Source organism: Anas platyrhynchos, chromosome 3, assembly GCF_047663525.1.
Source record: "Anas platyrhynchos isolate ZD024472 breed Pekin duck chromosome 3, IASCAAS_PekinDuck_T2T, whole genome shotgun sequence".
NCBI lineage: Eukaryota > Metazoa > Chordata > Aves > Anseriformes > Anatidae > Anas > Anas platyrhynchos.
In genome coordinates this window covers 61,576,862-61,594,459 of record NC_092589.1, presented here as the reverse complement: position 1 = coordinate 61,594,459, position 17,598 = coordinate 61,576,862, and the positions used below count along the sequence as shown (strand labels likewise).

The following is a 17,598-nucleotide window of genomic DNA, read 5'->3' as shown; positions in this document are numbered from 1 at the left end:
CTAATGTACTCTGATGAGAAAATAAAATGTCCCTTTCCTAAATACATGAGACTAATAGTCTAAGACTTTTCTGAAATGAAATAAATAAAAAATAATATCCGATGGGTATTGTATAACACAAGATAAATATTTAGTAACAATTGAGTTTACCAAACTGGAAGATATCAGTGTTTTACTGCCTACTCATTTTCATTTGTCAGACTATGGAAACAATGTTAACAGCTGAACCAAGGTTCTGGGTAGAGTAAGATCAACCATCAATAGGAAAAATGGCCTTTGTAGTACCTGTTTTCGACCACAAAGCAATACATTGTACTATCCAAGACCAGCTGTTGAGGTGGTAACCTTTCTGGTATGAAGATATAACGAGGCCTGAGTGTTAGCTGGCACTCAGCTGATGAAAGTGAGTTGAGTTTGCATGGGCTAGGAAGTAAGTGCATGTGTTTTAGCTTAGAAGCCCATCCTGTGAGACAGATAACCTGCTACTTTGGGAGTGTAGCAGAGGGCAGTTGTTGCTTAGCATAGAATGTAAAGAAACAAGCAAATTCTAATGAAAAGGTATTGGCTTTTGCCAATAATTTAAGCAATGTTTTTTTAGGCAACCCCACAATTGCCTTATGTGTGCTTTCTTGAATTGTCATGCAGTAACCTTTGGATTGCAAAATCCCCATTTCCCTGCTTTCCCTGGCTCCAAGACCATAATGAATGTATCACCTGTTTGTCCCACACTGGCTTCTCCACTTCAGACTGCAAAGGAGAACTGTCACCAGGTCATGGTATTGTCATGAAAGCAGCAGCTGAATGTGTTCAAACGTTGGACTTATTGATTCTCCAAGCTTTAAAACCCAACAACAGAAAAAAAAGTTGGAGCTTTACTCAGTGAAGGGATTTGCTTTCTCAAGCCCATCAATTTTTAAATATTTAATCATTTAATCATATTTAATCATTTAATTAATTCACATTAATTAATTCTCCCATGTGAATTGTTTTTATTGAAAACAACAGAGTCTGGTTTCCAAGTAAGACAATGGCTTAGAACACTGAATGCCATGTCACAGGGTCTCTGGTGAAAAAGTGTGGGCAATGACAATTTAAATAGAGTTTTATAGTGATGGGGCAAGGTAAAAAGCAATAGATAGGACAAAGAGTCCGATTTCTTGGCCAGTGGGTTACACCTGTCAAACAGCAGGAAAAAGACTAAGAAGGAAATGTGGTTATAGGTATAGCTAAGTCCTACATAAGTGTGATAAAGATCACACGAGCACATATGCCCTCAGATCCATGTTTTTTATGCCCATACCCACATCAGATTCCAAGATTAGCTGTGAGGTGACACAGCTCAACTGGTGCTAATTACAGCTTCTATTGTGAGGCTTACACTTTCTATATCAGCAGCCCTGACCACTGTGGTGGGATTGCACTGCTTGCTTTGTATCAGGAAGTGTTGGCTTTGCATTAGGCACTAAACTCTATTCTACCTCCCAAAGTCAGTGCATTCACCTCAGTTTGAGAATTGTATAAGGAGGGCAGACTGTGTCACTCAGTCTCAGACTTGCTTGCATCCTGCCGCCCATGCACTGTGAAAATACTCTTTCACATGTGATTTTGGGATCGGGATTAGCAAAATGATCATGAGGCAGAGCTGCAATTCAGAGCAGTTATCCAAGCAGATACAGCACTCTGAAACAGCTCAAAAAGTTCGCTGTAAGCTCTGTGACCCTGGTTTGGGGGAGGCATTGGGGTTGGCAGGGTATGTTTGTCATGTCATCCCTGTAGGCATTCTTCCCATCCACAGGTAATCTCCAGAGCTGTTACTGAGGTTTGCCAAGTTAAATAAGACCTACCTCATGTGGAGGTAACCCACTCCAAAATAGATTTCTCCAAGAAGGCTTTGCCCTAAGTGCTTGAGTGATTACATACCTATAAATAGCTCAAAGAGATGAGATGCAGATAAGCGATGACCTCTCCTCAGGAGACAGTGTCCCACTAACTTGATTCTCATTTGTTGCCTATTAGGCCTGGTAATGAGGTAGAGCATATGGTCATTTTAAATTTGTTATGTGATGTAACCTCCTTTTTTGGGACACCTCAGCATGTGTACAAGAGATACATGTCATCTCTTGTATAGGACAGTCTTTCAAGGCAGCACCATTAGCAATGCAGAAAATTGTTTGTCAGATTGCTTTCTTAAAAAGAAAATAAACTTGTTGCCCATGAGGAGTCCTTTGAAGTGTGGAACTCAGGCTCCTGGCTGACATCCCTTTCCTGGCCGACTCGCTTTGTGCATGACTGCAGTAGCACATTGCAGTCCCACGGGACCTGCTTTTTACTCCCTGGTAAACTTTCCCCCTTTGACATGGGAAAACAGATTCACAGTGATAGAAGGCCAGGACATTCTGCATACTTAAAATCATAAGGCTTTTATAATTATTTTTTTCTTTCAGTCAAATGCCAAAAGACTCATGTTAACCCATGATTATAAAACTTGTCTTTGATGGCTTGTGTATTTGCCTTGTAGCACCTCCAAGTCAAATATTGTTTAAATCCCCATCAGTTAGCCAAGATATATGGAAGAGACAAGGTTCAGGAGGCCAGCAGTGAGCTAACCGAATTAGCTGCAAAATAACTGGCTGTCACGTTGCCAGGGCTGATGCACATGGATGAGGGGAGCTGTCAGGGGACTCAGCTTCTGCATCCCACTGTGTCATTTGGGTCCCCTCTGCCATGCCCTGAAGTGTGCAGGCCTTTGGTCTCTGACCACAAGCCACCTGCTGCTGCCTGCTCTTGTGGCCTCAGGCTCTGGGGAAGCACTCACTGCCTTGCAAATGGAAGGGGAGAATGGACAGACCTCGGTGCATGACCGGGAGGCCACACAAGGAAGCTAGGGAAAGGAATTTAATTACTCATTGTTGCTGGCAGGTGGATTTTTTAAGTGGCATCATATTTATGACCTAAGACGACAAACTGGTCTGACCTTCATAATGAATTATGAAGTGTTTTCATCGGGATGTATCCGCTGTGCTAGGTTTAAAAAACTCCTGGAATTCCTTTTCTACCTTCTCCATCTCAGGCAGGTAGTCTGACAGAGGTGATAGTTCATTTTTCTCCTGGCTCTTTTACTCCTTTTTTTTTTCTTCCTTTTTTTCCTGCAAAAACTGACTATTCTATGTACACTGACTATAGTGTACAAGTGACACTGATATTATGTTGAAGTGATGCCACAGTGAATCAGATGCCTTTTAGAAACACTTGAATTTTAAGAGAACAGAAAGAGTAGATTTAACAAAATACATACACACACACACACAAAAGAATAACATATGAAGAACAAAACTAGAAGAATCTAACATCAAAGGGAATATCGTCTATTTATGTCTGTTTCAATCCAGACCTCAGGCCTGGGGTTCAAACACCCTGAAATAACAAAAGGTAAAAGTTATAAAATGTGTAATGTAAAGTTGTTGAACTTTATCAGTAGCTTAACTATCTCTTGCATGTCTTTGAATCAAGAACTGGAGAGAATGGTGCTCTGGAGTAGATGTGTGACCCAGTGACAGATATGGGACTAGAAGAGATCTGTATGATACAGCCAAATCCCAGTTCTCACCAAGTCCTGCTCAGGCAGTAAACATTTAGAGGAGCCCTCAACTCACTTGCTGCCATTTACCACAAAGTAAAGAATTCTTTCTAACCTACAATAAGAAAGTTTGGACCTACAACAAAACAAACAAAAAAAGAAATAAAAATATCTCTGGTGCAACAGAAGAGAGCAACAGGGACTGAGGATCTCACCAGTACTCTGCAGACACACAACTACATTGAATTTATGAGGGATTTATTTATGTATTTATTCACTTTTTTTGTTATGTCCCCATTTATGAAATAAAATAAATATAATATTATAAGAATATTAATTTAATAACAGCATAGAATACTGTGATAAATGTTATGATATATAACACCTTATATATTAGATATGTGCAATATTTGCTTCTTCTTCAACCATCCTGATGAAACCCAAAATGCACTTAGGACTACATATACCATACAGGATCATACACCATACAAAAGTATCCTTTTTTTTATATATTGGAAGAAACAAAAAGCATACTTGTAAGTGAATAAAACAAGGTAACATACCCTGGGCTGAATATCAGGGTGAGAATCACCAAGTGAAGCTTCACTGAATTCCTTAAATGAGCAAATGTAATAATGAAAGGTAGTATTTCACTACAAAACATTATTCTAATGAACATAAGAAGCAACATGGTATTCACAATCACACTTATTTAGTTTAAAAGAATTATGATAAATAAGAAAAAGGTAAAATATTTCAGCAGTTGGTATGTCAGAATAAGTTCAAAGAATCCTATAAATTGTTTTGTGGGTGTGTGAGTGTCTATGTGTAATCCCAGATAAATGTATGCACTTTGTCACGCAGGCGTTCTGAACATCATGTACTACTCAGGAATCAGAAATGTACAGTACAGTCAGAGAGGGTATAATAAGAATGTTGTTCAAGGTAAATAAATACTGAATTTTTTATGAGTGAACTTTTCTGAACCAGTATATGGGAGCTTGAGAGGAGCTCATAAAAGGAGGGCAAAAGCCAGAGAACAGATGAGGATGAGAAAATGCTATGAGGCATGTGGCAGAGAAAGAAATATGAAAACAAGCACACCTTTTATTTGACATATATTCAGAAGAACATCCATTAAAGACATATATCTATTTTAAGATTCAGGAAACTAAAGCTCTGCTCTTGTGTTTATAGTTATTCTCACTATCTGTCCCTTGAGTTACAGCCTCATTAAAATTGAAATTATATTATTGTGTTCCAGGTGTTCTTTGTAAATTCTTAGATACAGAGTAGTATAGATTACACTGATTTATTTCTATATAATATTGTTACTAGGGTACAGCCAGTACTCTACATTTTCATGAAGCTTCTGCATGTAAATGTTTTACAATTAAAAAAAAAAAAGATTGGAAAAAATAGCGAATGCAAATAGGGCCTTAGAAAACACTACACATGCACAACTTCAGGTAGAAATTAATAGAATATTGCAGTTTAGATTCAAATTTAAACAAGCTCATATTAACGACCAAAAAGTCAGACTCCACAATAAAAATCTCAGCAGTCCATATCTACTGGTCAAGCAGCCGTTCAAAAGCAATACAATTATTATAATAACACAGAATATAAAGTGTGACAGGACTCCCAAATCACTTATCCAAAAAACAACTTATGTCATTCCTGAGGTGTCCCAGCTGTTCACAGAGCTGCCAGGGATGGAGATTCAGCAGTCTTTCTTGGTCAGCAGGAACACCAAAGCACATCATGGAGATTGTTAATGTTTTCAAGCTCTGAAATGGACCCGTATTTTGAACCTCTCCAATAATAACAGTAATAACAGGCCTGTTGGTTGTTTTTGCAGCTTGTAAGCAGAGCAACACAACAACTCTGGCCTCATAACAAACATGCTCCAGCAGTCACCAGCTCCAATGCTGCTTCCTTGCACAGTGCCCCCCGTCTGCTCCAAGTCACACAACGTGTATGTGCATCTCTAGTTTCTTCTCAGCAACACCAAAAAGTGTGGAAGCAGTTTATGAACTCACATGCCAAACTATTCTTGGGCCACTAAAACCAGTCCTATATCAGAATATTCCTCTGCTGAGGTCCTGTACTGCAGAAGTTATAGCCAAGATTCTTACTATGCCTCCTGCTACCAGTAGCAGGGGAATCTTCCACCCTGCCTACTGTGACCTTTTTTTTTCCAGCATTTTTGTGGATGACAGTGCCCAACAAATAGTGGGAAAGGTGGGAAGTAGATTATAAAACTGAAACTACCACTGGAGGATGGCATTGCAACATGCAAAACGTTGGAAAAATGAAAGACCACAGGGGAGGATTATCAGGAATGATGTTAGGAGCCACTCACCAGACTGACTGACCAAGCATAGGGCAGACTTCTCCTGCACTGTCCTGCAGGGGTGTAGGACGCGCTGGGATGTAGAGTCCTGATCTGGCCTACATTCCTGGCCTCCACTGATGGTGCTTTTGGGGAGGAGTCACCATGGTAGGTTTGCTCAGGTGAGCACCCTAATGAAAGAGATATCTTCCATTACTTGGCAGGGTGGAGAGGATCTGGCCCATGGCTTTATTTCTATCAGAGTCTCATGGAGCTGGAGGTATTCCAGTGACCTCCTGGTGTGCTCCAAGTTTAAGGGTTTTCTTAAATTTCATCTGCCAGGTGTCTGCAAACAAACAGGGGCAGATCCAGGTGATGCCACTCAGAGCTGTGGCTCTTGGCACCTACCATTCAGTTTGTCAACATTTTTCTGTGGGTGCAGGTTCTGTCATTTTTTATGAAATAAGTTGGAAATACTAATCCTGAGCAGTGAGGGGCTGTAAACAGGTCACTCCACTCCATCTGGAGAAAAAAAAAAAAAAAAAAAAAAAAGAGGAAAAAGATTGGACAGAGAATACTTTTATATTTCATGCCATAAAACAATAAGGATAGCACTTCCAAGATCAATAAACAGCAGAATAGAAGCTGTTCAGGGTTGTGCTAATGAGCAGAGGTAAAGCAAAGTACTGCACAAGGAAAGCAGAGGTGTCAGGCTACACCACCCTCATCTCCTGGGGTTTGCTGTTTCAGTGTCAGGCAGGACTAAATGTCAGCTTAGAATGGAAACTATATCACAGTGTTGCTAACCATCTTATAAACCATTCTTGTGGGTGATCTTTAACCAACCACTGTTTTTTATCTTGTTTAGTAATATTCAAGGCAACAGATGTTTTTTCTTTTTTTTTTTTTTTCTTTTTTCTTTTTTCCCAACAAAAGCTGAACTGAAAGCCTCGCAAATTACAAGTGTAATGACCTCCTATGAGTGTTTCTGCCGCAATTGCTGCCTGAGTGGCTAAATCTTGGCTAAGTTACCATGATACTACAAACATGACATGCAGTAACCCCTAGCCTTTCAAATCCCAGGCCACTGTAGGCTTGGGAGGTCATCCAGGCACAGCCAGAACCAGTGACCCCAATCCTCCCCAGTGGGATGGCTCCAATCCACTCCTCCGGTTGCTGGCAGCATGAGAGGGCAGCGTGCTTGAATGCTGGCTGCTCTCAGAGCACCTTTAGAACCTGGCACCCCACCCCGCTGACGGATGATGCTAGTTGCTCCAAGTGTCGACACAAGGTGAACCCACAAACTGCAAAGCCCAAAATGTCAATCAGAGAAACCTCTCTGACCCACAGAACTTGCAAATGGTTAATAGCATTTGATGGATACAATTTTATTATTATTTTTTTCATAATTCATTGCAAATGTTAAAATCGTAAGGCTTTTATAAGGCTTTTATTACCCTCTGTGAGTTTGGCTTGGTAAGGTCTGTAGGCTTGGATTTTTTTATATAGCTCTTACATTTTACAAATCATTTTTATCTTTGTGTTTTCTCTTCTACTCTTACTCATCACTGAGAAGGTGATTGACATTACTGCTGTGGGCTTCTTTTTTAGGAAATGGGCTCTCAATGACACACTGTGAAAATAAGGCACCAACCTTCATTTGGAGAGACTCTGTTTTATTCCCTGTTAGTATCACGCCACACCATTGTGATCAATCTTTGCACAGAAGGAATGACAAATGTGAGGGGAAGGTGGGGATTGGGAAGGAGTCCCCAGTTTCTGCATGGAAGACACAGGCTGGCTTTTTCTGATTCCATCCTGATAATACACTTCACTGGTCATCATAGAAATGCCTGTCTTCGAGGGAGATCATTAGTAATAGAGAGAGAGTTAGTAATAACACCTTCTGATGCTGTCAGGCCACTCTGCAGTGTTAAATTGTCTCCAGTCATCTCATTTGGGAAGGCTTTTTTTTTTTTTTTTTGAATCACTGTCTCTGGAACAACGCAGTATTTATTTCTTATCCCAAATAAGCATACAGGGAAAGGGAAGAAGAAGGCAGAAATGATTTCACAGATCCAGAAGGGAAATGAAGGGCTATCCGGGAACTTGAGGTCAGGTGGATACAGGCTAAGAAGCTCAATGAATCAATCTGCAGCCTTGCTGACACTGGAGATCTCTTCAGCATCTTTTACCACAGCTTCTATTTCACATATGCAGTGATATTTACACTTCTCAAAGAGCAGAAAACTTTCTGGTACTCTATGACATTATATTCCATTTCAAAATGTTCTAAGGCAATATTAATAAGAAGTGTAGTCTCCAGCCAGGTTATCCCATCACTTTTTTTTTTCTACATTCTCCTTCTGAGATGTTTGATAGCAAACACTAGATGGAAGAGAGAGATAAATACATAAAAGAACAGTCTGTTGCAAGCCTACACTCCCCTCTTTTCAGGAAATTAAATGGAATGTAATTTAAATGTTTGCATTAAATATTAATTATTTTAATCAGTAACGAACATGTTCAGACTCTTATAGTGAATGGTCAAATGGAATTTTAGAAATATAGAAAAGCAGAAAAAAAAAATCTTGGTACAGCATTCTTTCACGTTGTTTTCTGTCCAAAAGATAATTCTCTTTTAAGAGTAACCATAAATGGCAATAAATACCACAGGTCATACCTTAATCACTCTATGCTAAAAATCACCATTCAAACATTAGGGATAAATAGCATTTACATGATGGCTTTTTGGAAGCCATAACCCAAACAAATGGAAAATTGGTATGCAAGTTATGTGAGCTAATTTGGAAGTAAATTTGCAAACAAACATAGCTACATGCTGGTGTACTTTTTACTGCTGCTTGCAGGGATAGACATCTTAGCAGCCCACTGTGAAATATCTCTGTTCCACTGGGTTAACCTTGGCTGATGACCAGAAGATGGCTAGTGCTTCTTGTTTATGAAGTTAACATGTAAAAACAAATGTGGTCTTTTTACTTGTTCAGGACATGTGTTGTGCTGCCTTCATGTCTCATGACTAAATATGGGTGGACTTAAAATAAGCAGCTGAATGAGGGTAAACAAAATATTCAGGTGATCCAAATCTGTTACAGATGGACTGTAAGCTTTAAACAATTTGGACATCTGTTTGTGAGAGTGTTGTAGAGCTATTGAAAATGACCATATAGCTTTGACTTAAAAGTTCAATAGTATATTCATTTAGTCACTCATTGAAGCAATCCCATGTCAGTATAATTAAAAAATATGCTGTATCTTCACTCCATAATATTTTTCTGAGATGTTTAATCAGTGATATATCTGTAACCTACTTGACTAATTACCAGTATCCATCCCCTGCAACTACTAGTAAAGAATAAAACCTAGAGGCAATTAAAAAAGAAATGCAGTAAAATATGAAAGTAGCTGTTATAATTAAATGATATTTTTTTTCTTAGTCTTTTGGAAAAACAAAACAAAACAAAATACCACCAAAAAAAAATCACAGATATTGTAGTTAACTTCCACTCAAAGTAAAAAAAAATGCTTTAATAATGACGCTAAACTTACTGATATGCCAGTTCCTTCCCATCGCTAGAAAATATAAATTATTTTTGTGTCTAATTATTTTCCAACTCTGAAAGGGGAATCCAATGTTTTGAAACCAGCTGATCAGCCGGCCTGGCTATGTTCTTTACAGCAGCTGACCTGTGGCCTCCCCCTCAACTCACATCTTTTAACATCTTTTGGAGTTTTATAGTTTGTGACATTCTCTCTGCCCTATTTCATTAGTGAATCTCTCTAAATTCAAGTGGAGGCTGGTGTAGTCCAAGGCTGAAGCATGCTGAGACTTGAAGCTCTCTTGCATGTTCAGCTGAAGGGGCATGATAAAACAGATCAGTGTTAGTATAAGGATGCAGCAGTAACTGTAAGAAGAACAAAAATGGAAAATGCCCAACTAAAGAAAGGGGAAAGCAGAACTTGCCAGTACTAGCAGGCACATTTCTAACAGCAGAGATCAGAAATGTTTATTTCCTGAGGCATGCGTATTACAAGGACATTTCTTGGTAATACTTTTGTGGGTGGATAAGAGTTGGAAAATACCTTCTTCTGTTGCAACAACATCCTCTGAAGTAATACAGTGCTACAGCACGTGGGTCAATCCATAGAGAAGAATTAATAAAAACAAGCCTAATTTATTTGTGGAAATAAAAGGCATAGGTCCTCCCTGCCCCCTGCTCCTGACTGACACTGCCAAGTCTTTGCACTGCTCCGTCTCATCCTTAAGTCTTGGAAGTAAACTCAGGGATGAAAAGCTTGCCTTTGTTCCCTGAATTATCAAAGGAACTATGATGTTTCTTTCTCATACCAATCATTATATAACAATCATTAAGTCAGCACAATAAGTGCTGGGCTTTCATGTCTTTGGGTTTATGGCATATACACAAAATATTATTGTTATTATTACTATTTTTAAGCATGCTTTGTTAAGACTACAACAACCGTATGAAAATAACAGGCACTCAGTCAACGGCTGTAACTACTGAAAGCTTTGTCTTGGGAATCTTCTGTATAGCACCATGTGAGAAAGGTAACACAAGGAAGAAGGACAAGGTGATAACCCTCAGCATGGAAAGAAGAAGCCAGAAGCTTTGTTCTGGTCCTGCTTTCACTGGGTTTGTGTTATATTGTAGCTCTGTTGGTTTTGATGTGACTAGTATCAAGCACCCATGAATCACCTTAGGGAGTATGCTGGAATTTAGCATACTTGGTACTAAATTTTACTCAGAAAAAAGAACTGGCAGATGTAGCTTTATTTTATGTATATTTAGCTATTGTAATTGAAAAGAAAATGCTGTAAATAAGATTACCAAAACATACAGTCTCTTTCTCAGGTGTTTTGTAAAAGCAGAGGCAGATTTCTTCAGGGCTCTTCCCTAGTGGCAAACAGAAAAGCTTATCTCAACTGGATTTTGATTTAATCTGATTTTATTTTTCTTTGTGTTTTTACTATTGTCATGAATGGAATTGTGGATCTGGAACCTTTAAAGTCTTATGGAATGTGTTAAGTTTGATGCTACATGCTAATGATTATTCCTGTCAGTACACAGACATCCTTACAGATAACCAACCCAACATAACAGTAACTATAAAAGCTATGGTATCAGGTGCCTGTTCCATTCGTTTGCATTTGTCTTATTTTACAAGTGAATAAACTGTGGCCAAGAGTGTCAAAAAGATACCGACAGTTGCAAAAGAAGTCAACAAGGAATTGAAATTGCTGTTTTACATTCCAGCTTGAAACGTAATGCTTCCCTTTAAGCAGACAAACAAAAAAATTAGCTTGTGAAAACCAAGAGATCACAAAGTTCAAATGGCTGTGTTCCACGTTAGTAATATAAGCCCTGCAGTTCCCACACATTCATGATTACACTTGATATATCAAACTAGTGAGTTCAGTACATTGAAATATCTTGGTTGATCCCATATTTTAGTTCCCAAAAGTCTGACCTTGCAAATCCTCTTTTGACATCAATGTGTAATCCCCGAGGGATAACAAAACAATGGAAGCAGGTATTCAAATATACCTTGATAAAATCAAGGCTTTGAGGTTAAGCGAAAGTCAACAGAAGTATGACAAAAAGCAAGACAGAGAGGTTTCCCTAGAAATTCATGACTGGAAGACCCGAATGAAGTATCTTAGAAACTTTTCTCATGGTCCTTACTGGAAGTTTGGCGCAGGCCTGAGGAATCCATCCCTGTTTTTTAAATAAACCTCAATGCTTGTTGTTACAGGAGCCCATGTGTGTATGTGGTCATTGCCATAGATGTTTAGAAATTCAAGCAGGGTGGTTGAACTGAGGCAAGTTATTTGCTCTTTGTGTTCATCATTAAGTACTACTGTATTAATCTGAGGTAACTAGCAGTCTGTGATACAGCATGTAGTTTGACCAAATATTTTTTCACCTCCCCATGTACATCAGACAGTTCTATTATTTCCTTACTCCACTTTATTTTATACTGGTTTGGTAAGTATTCATTGGCTGAACATAACAGAACAGTGGTGTCTGCCAAGAATAACATCCCAGACTAGAAATGAAGACAACACTCAGCTATCACTGTTAACTCATAAATCAGTTGATATGAGTTTGTAATGGTGAAATGGTCAAATTTACAAGAGCTTTTTTTCATGTAGTGTAAATTATTTGGGTATGGTAAAGTGATTTTGATTTAGAAAATAAAGCTAATTTACTGTTGATTCTTTAAAAATTACCTACACAGGACATGTTAAACCACAAAACTCTACCATGACTGGCAGCTCTTTCTGGACAAATTGCAGGAAAAAAAAAAAAAAATCAAACAAATAATAATAAAAACAAATAAACAAACAAAAAACAATGCAACCATATGATATATTATTGCGAACACTGAGGCAGCAGCATAAGGTTTAGGTAGTTGTGTGGTCATCCATTTAATCCATCACATCCATTTATAATGTCATCTAACAGCTACTCAGGTTGATAAATACCACAGATAACATTTTAGAAGAGCATTGTCAGACCAGGGCAATCTCACACACCGAATGCTAGGTTCTCATAATTAGTTCTCTTCATGCTCTCCTTCAGTCTTTTCATTGTCTTATGTATTTGAAATACAATTACGTAGATTCTTTTTTTTTCCTTCTGAAGACCTTTCTAGGTCTTACTAAGAGAAGTTGTATCTTAGTGTTACCCAGTACCCATATAACCTTACATAAACCTTTTCTTGTCTGATCACTTGACATAGTACAGACACAGAGCAGCACAAAAGTAAATTAATTAAGCCTGAAGGTTTCTCAGAAAGAAGATAAACAAATTGTTCATCACTTTTTAGCTGTGACTAGCCACCTTGCTGAAAGCAGCAGCAAGATTTAGGACAAAAGGTTCCTGATGAATGGTAGCAGGTGCCTTTTTTTTTAACATACCAGATGACACCTAACAGACACAACTTGCATAACAGAAAACATAGAACTGAGTTGTCCCAGAATTTGCATGGAGTTTGCATGTTTGGCCATTCATTTGACAGCTTCATATCAATGCTCCCTGCAAAGTAGCTAGTATTCACAAGTCAGTACAAAGAGAGCTATAGACACTGGGTGAAGACTTTTAGAGATACAGAGATGCTCACTGGCAGACGCTGCTCTAGAACCAGCATTGGTAGAAATTGCAGGCAGGCAAAATGAGATCCCCTACTTACACCCTTATATAACCAAGTCTTGTCCCCAGTCCTACAAGGACATTCTTAATAAACTATTCTGTTCAACCTAAGCAGGAATTTTCCCATTTCAATCTCCTTTGCTCCTCCCTGCTTCTGCCAAATCAAGTGAAACGATACATAAAAGTCATGACTTGTCATTGAATGATACATTTTAGCTTAACTTTTCCTGTGGATTGATGGAATGATTACAGATATGCCTATGTATCTTCAATGCCCAAACAGCTCCTTTTACACAGTTCCTTACAGATACCCTTTCTGAAGTGTGGTTCAAGAATGCCTGTGCTTCCTACTTCACAGGCAGCACAGGGAAACTAAAGCCTAGGTTCCCTAGGGTATGGAGATACGTCACCTTTATAGATTTTCTTTGAGTCATTCAGGAGGTTGTTGTTAAAACAAGGGTCCAGAATCCAGGCTAGGAACTGCTGTCATCTTGCAGTTAATCCAATTATCCTTCCAATATATACATTTTTTTTCAAGTGATTCCATACAGGAAACATTAGAATGCAATTTTGTGAGTAGAGCAACCAAATACTAAGATATATCCATATTCATGGAGAACTATCAAGCTATTAAAGTGTTCTTTTTGAAACTGTACACTGTTCTAGAAAAGGCTGCACTGTAATCTCCATGCAATGTCAGAACAGATTGATTAAGAGGAGAGTTCAGTATACTGGCCCAGTGTGAGGGACGAGGGAATAAACAATTGTCCTTCATCACTAATCAGCCACCCCTCAACAGGCAGCTGGCAATGTGAGCAGGATACCTAGGGGCAATCTGTAAAAACATCATTTACTATTAATGAAGTTCAGTAGCCTCTAAGGTAACCAAGTGCTCCTCAGACAAAGACTCTGGAGCCAGGCCCCATGCTTCCATTTGGAACTCATTAAGTAAAGAAATAATCCAGTGATAAAGGCTGCTTACACAAAACCAAAACAGTGTCCTTGCTCTGAGACAGATTTTATAATGCAGAGAGATATTTTCCATGTCTGTATGTGATTTATTGCAGCATGCTGGCACTAACCAAGGGGTTTTGATGCAGTGTATATCTGATCCAAATTCTTCTCATAGAAATGACTTTTAATCTGTCATGTCTGTCTTCAAGTTCAGAGGTCCCTGTGATAATGACTTAACAAAAATATAAGTAATATCCCTCCTCTTGTAAACTATTTTGCATGTAGAAAGCCCCACACTTGTTCACAGATCTCTAGTGTCATACCTACTTTGAAAAGCTGCTTAAGCACTACTTTTTACTAATTAGCAGTATGTTCAATAAAAGGTACAATTTGTCAGCTGACAGGCAACATTAATTTGATAACACCATGAGAATATTTACAAAATTAAATTAGTCTCAGCACTGGTGGAAGTAAAAAAAAAAAAAAAAATATATATATATATAGCCATGGAGTAGACAATGTGCATGTGGGAGATGTTTTCTTCAAGTTTTCTCAAGAAAAGAATCCTACAGCAGTGCAAGAAGCTATCCCTACTCTCTTTGGGCTAAATGAAATGCAAATATAATTATGGGATGAAGGTTACAAGGCAGGATTTTGATATTTTTACCGGGAGTGATGCTTAACAGCCCAGTAAAGCTATAATAACATACAAAGACATTAATCTTTGGGCTTCTGAGACAAAAATAGTCCAGACACAGTCACAATGAGGGTGTTATCTGGTGAACATCCAGTAAGACAAAAGTTGGATGTGTTCCAGTCACTTCTAAATGAGCCCTGCATATAAAACTAGTAGTTATAAAACTATTCTCAGTTTCCATCCAGAAAGGTAACAAGGTGAAAGAGAAGTTCAAAGATCTCATCTGGGGTAAGACCCAGCAGGGGCTGCAGAGAAAACTGACAGTGGAAGTGGTGAATTTGGGCAGGGAGGACCAGTAACAGTGAGGGTACAGGAGCACCCAAGACAAAGAAAAGGCATAATAGGATACAGTAATTATTTTTCTCAGATCCCACACAGACAAAATGCTGATGCTTCATGCTGCACTGCAAACCTGACTCTTGAGCCAGGGATTCAGACCTGCTCTTTGCAGTTGATATATAAAGAGACATAATGCCCCAGAACAAGCATGAGTACTGTCTGGTAAGACCATGCGGCAAGTTGTACAAGCAACTGCAAAAAGGTACACACAATTTAAGGGGATATGGCAAAACAAGGACCTTCATACAAGCCATTTATTTTGCACTTTTAATGAGAAGTTAAAATCCTGCAAGAATAACACTAACAATAAAACTTACTCTTTTGACATTAAAACTTACTCTTTCTTTTCCAGGCTGTTTACTAGCAGGGGTATTGTAGCTACAACCAGACTAGTCTGTTTACCCAGAGAAAACACCATCAGAAAAGTGTTTCTCCAACTACTATACTAAATTTTCCTGCAACAGCTATACAGTATGTCTTTTCCCTTGCCATTGGCGCACAAATTAACACAAGCAGCCCAAGGAACAGGAGGGATTTATTGTGTAGCTGTTAGAACTTGCCTCTCACATGAAGGAGATAATCCCCCAAGATTTACTCCTGTGATGGGGTATTCCAATCATTCCATGGATTTTAGGATTAGTGATATCTGAGGTACAATTTTTGTAGCTGTTTTGAAATGTCAGGGGTGAGAGTTCTCAGAATTAACTGCTTGTGGGGCCACTTCTGAAAGACTTGAACTCAGCCAATGCTTTCCCATGTTTTTGTGCAACACAGAACAACTAGGCATCCCTTTTTCAAGTTGGAAGCATCACTAGAAAAGTGCTAGGGTAGGGGGGATCAACTGGGATTTTTGCAGTGCATCTTCAGGCCTTACTGAACATCCACATGGAAAATCTAGCACTTTCTTCAGCAAAGGCATATGATTTGGATATCCTTTTAAATTTCTTTGTCCCTTTCAAACATAAAGGTCCCTTTGTCTGAGGGTGCTGTGTACTTCAGTTTCCTGTCATTTCATGGAGGGCTGGCTGAAGAGGCAGGATGAAGCGCTTTCCTTTTGCCTCCAAGAACTTTGTGTTCACATCCTGGGTATTGTCTGAAGTGACATAAGGCCTAAGTGATTTTCTATGGGCATATATGTTCTATGTACCAAATTAGTGAACAAAAAGAAAAACAACAAACAAACCAACATAACATGACCAAGCCAATAGACTGCATCATTTTTGTAAAATAACAGGCAGTAACTAACCCAAGTAATTAATCTATAAATTTGACTGAAACTGCTCACAGACTTCTAATTAGGCATTTCACAGTAAAATATAAGAAACTGAGCAGCTTGATCCTCACCTCAACAGATTTTGCACCCAAGAAGTTTCATTGTCCTCAGCCTCAGATATGATGCAAATCTAACATCTAACACACAGTTCATCTCCTAAGCTAAGTTGAAGGAGATAGTGGAGCAAAAGAAAGGAGGAAAAAGAGAAAAAGATCTAAAATCCTCAAAACAAAGTACTCAAAAGTTTGTTTTTTGTTTTTTTTTTTTTGTTTGTTTTTGTTTGTTTTTAATGAATATGTAAGTTATAAAATGTCAGCGGCTGAAATGTCTAGAGAGATTTAATTCACAGTCTTCAAACAAAGAAACTGTCTTTAGATTGACAGACATGCCCAGGAGGCTTAACTCCCCTGCACCTATTTACATAGGAAGCTGTGTCAAGGAGTGACCCCATGGGTTCAGGGAGAGGTTTGATTTTACTGGAATGATTCATGATATTACAGTGCTATGTTCTCTTTGGATGCTAGATACTCACGGTGATGTAATTTTCTTGTTTTGAAGTGTCATGTCTTTTGTTTTTCCTTCTACCTGAGTGCTTTTGGTGTAAGCATCAGACAAGGAACAAATTTGTCTAAAGTACTCGGAGCTCTCATAAAATGATACTGTAACTGTCCAGGCACTTGTACAGCCCAGCCCTGTTTATAATAACCTCAGGAACAACCTCTGTGCCAGAAATAGTTTATTAGGGAAACTGAAAGTGCTTCAGCCATTCTATAACTTGCATGAGGTCAATGTAAACGTTCCACCTGGACAAACAGCAAGGGACGATGTGTCACTACTAACCTGGAAAAAGTGGCACAAGTACAAAAACTGCACCCAGGACAGAAAGGTGAGGCAGACTCCAAAGATGTCTAAAACTAAGTGTTAAAGAAGAAATCCTAGAGTCCAGACTGTCAGATCTCATTGACTGAAAGAACACCCTCTTTTTTATGCCCAGCCTTGACATTCTAGCTCTGCATCCCCAGCACTTTTTGCATAGCACCACTTTCTCTCCTGCAGCTGGGCCTGAACTGCCTGGTTTGGGTCTCTGGCAGGTGTGTTATCATGGGCTGTGACAGAGAAGTCCAAGGCTGCAGGAGAAGCCAGGGGGGTTAGTCCCCCTAGAGGATGTATTTCTCAAAGACACTGCTTCTTCCCATAGTCTTTTGCTATGACTACATCTGCACCATG

At 38.9% G+C, this 17,598-nt stretch overlaps 1 long non-coding RNA gene across 1 annotated transcript in view; it reads right to left on the bottom strand.

Annotated features, from left to right (window-relative positions):
* Positions 1–17,598, bottom strand: part of LOC106015286 (uncharacterized) — a 54,643-nt gene that overhangs the window by 21,897 nt on the left and 15,148 nt on the right. The window contains exon 5 of the long non-coding RNA XR_005265053.2: positions 5,943–6,434. This is a non-coding gene — a long non-coding RNA (uncharacterized lncRNA). The remainder of the gene's footprint in view (positions 1–5,942; positions 6,435–17,598) is intronic.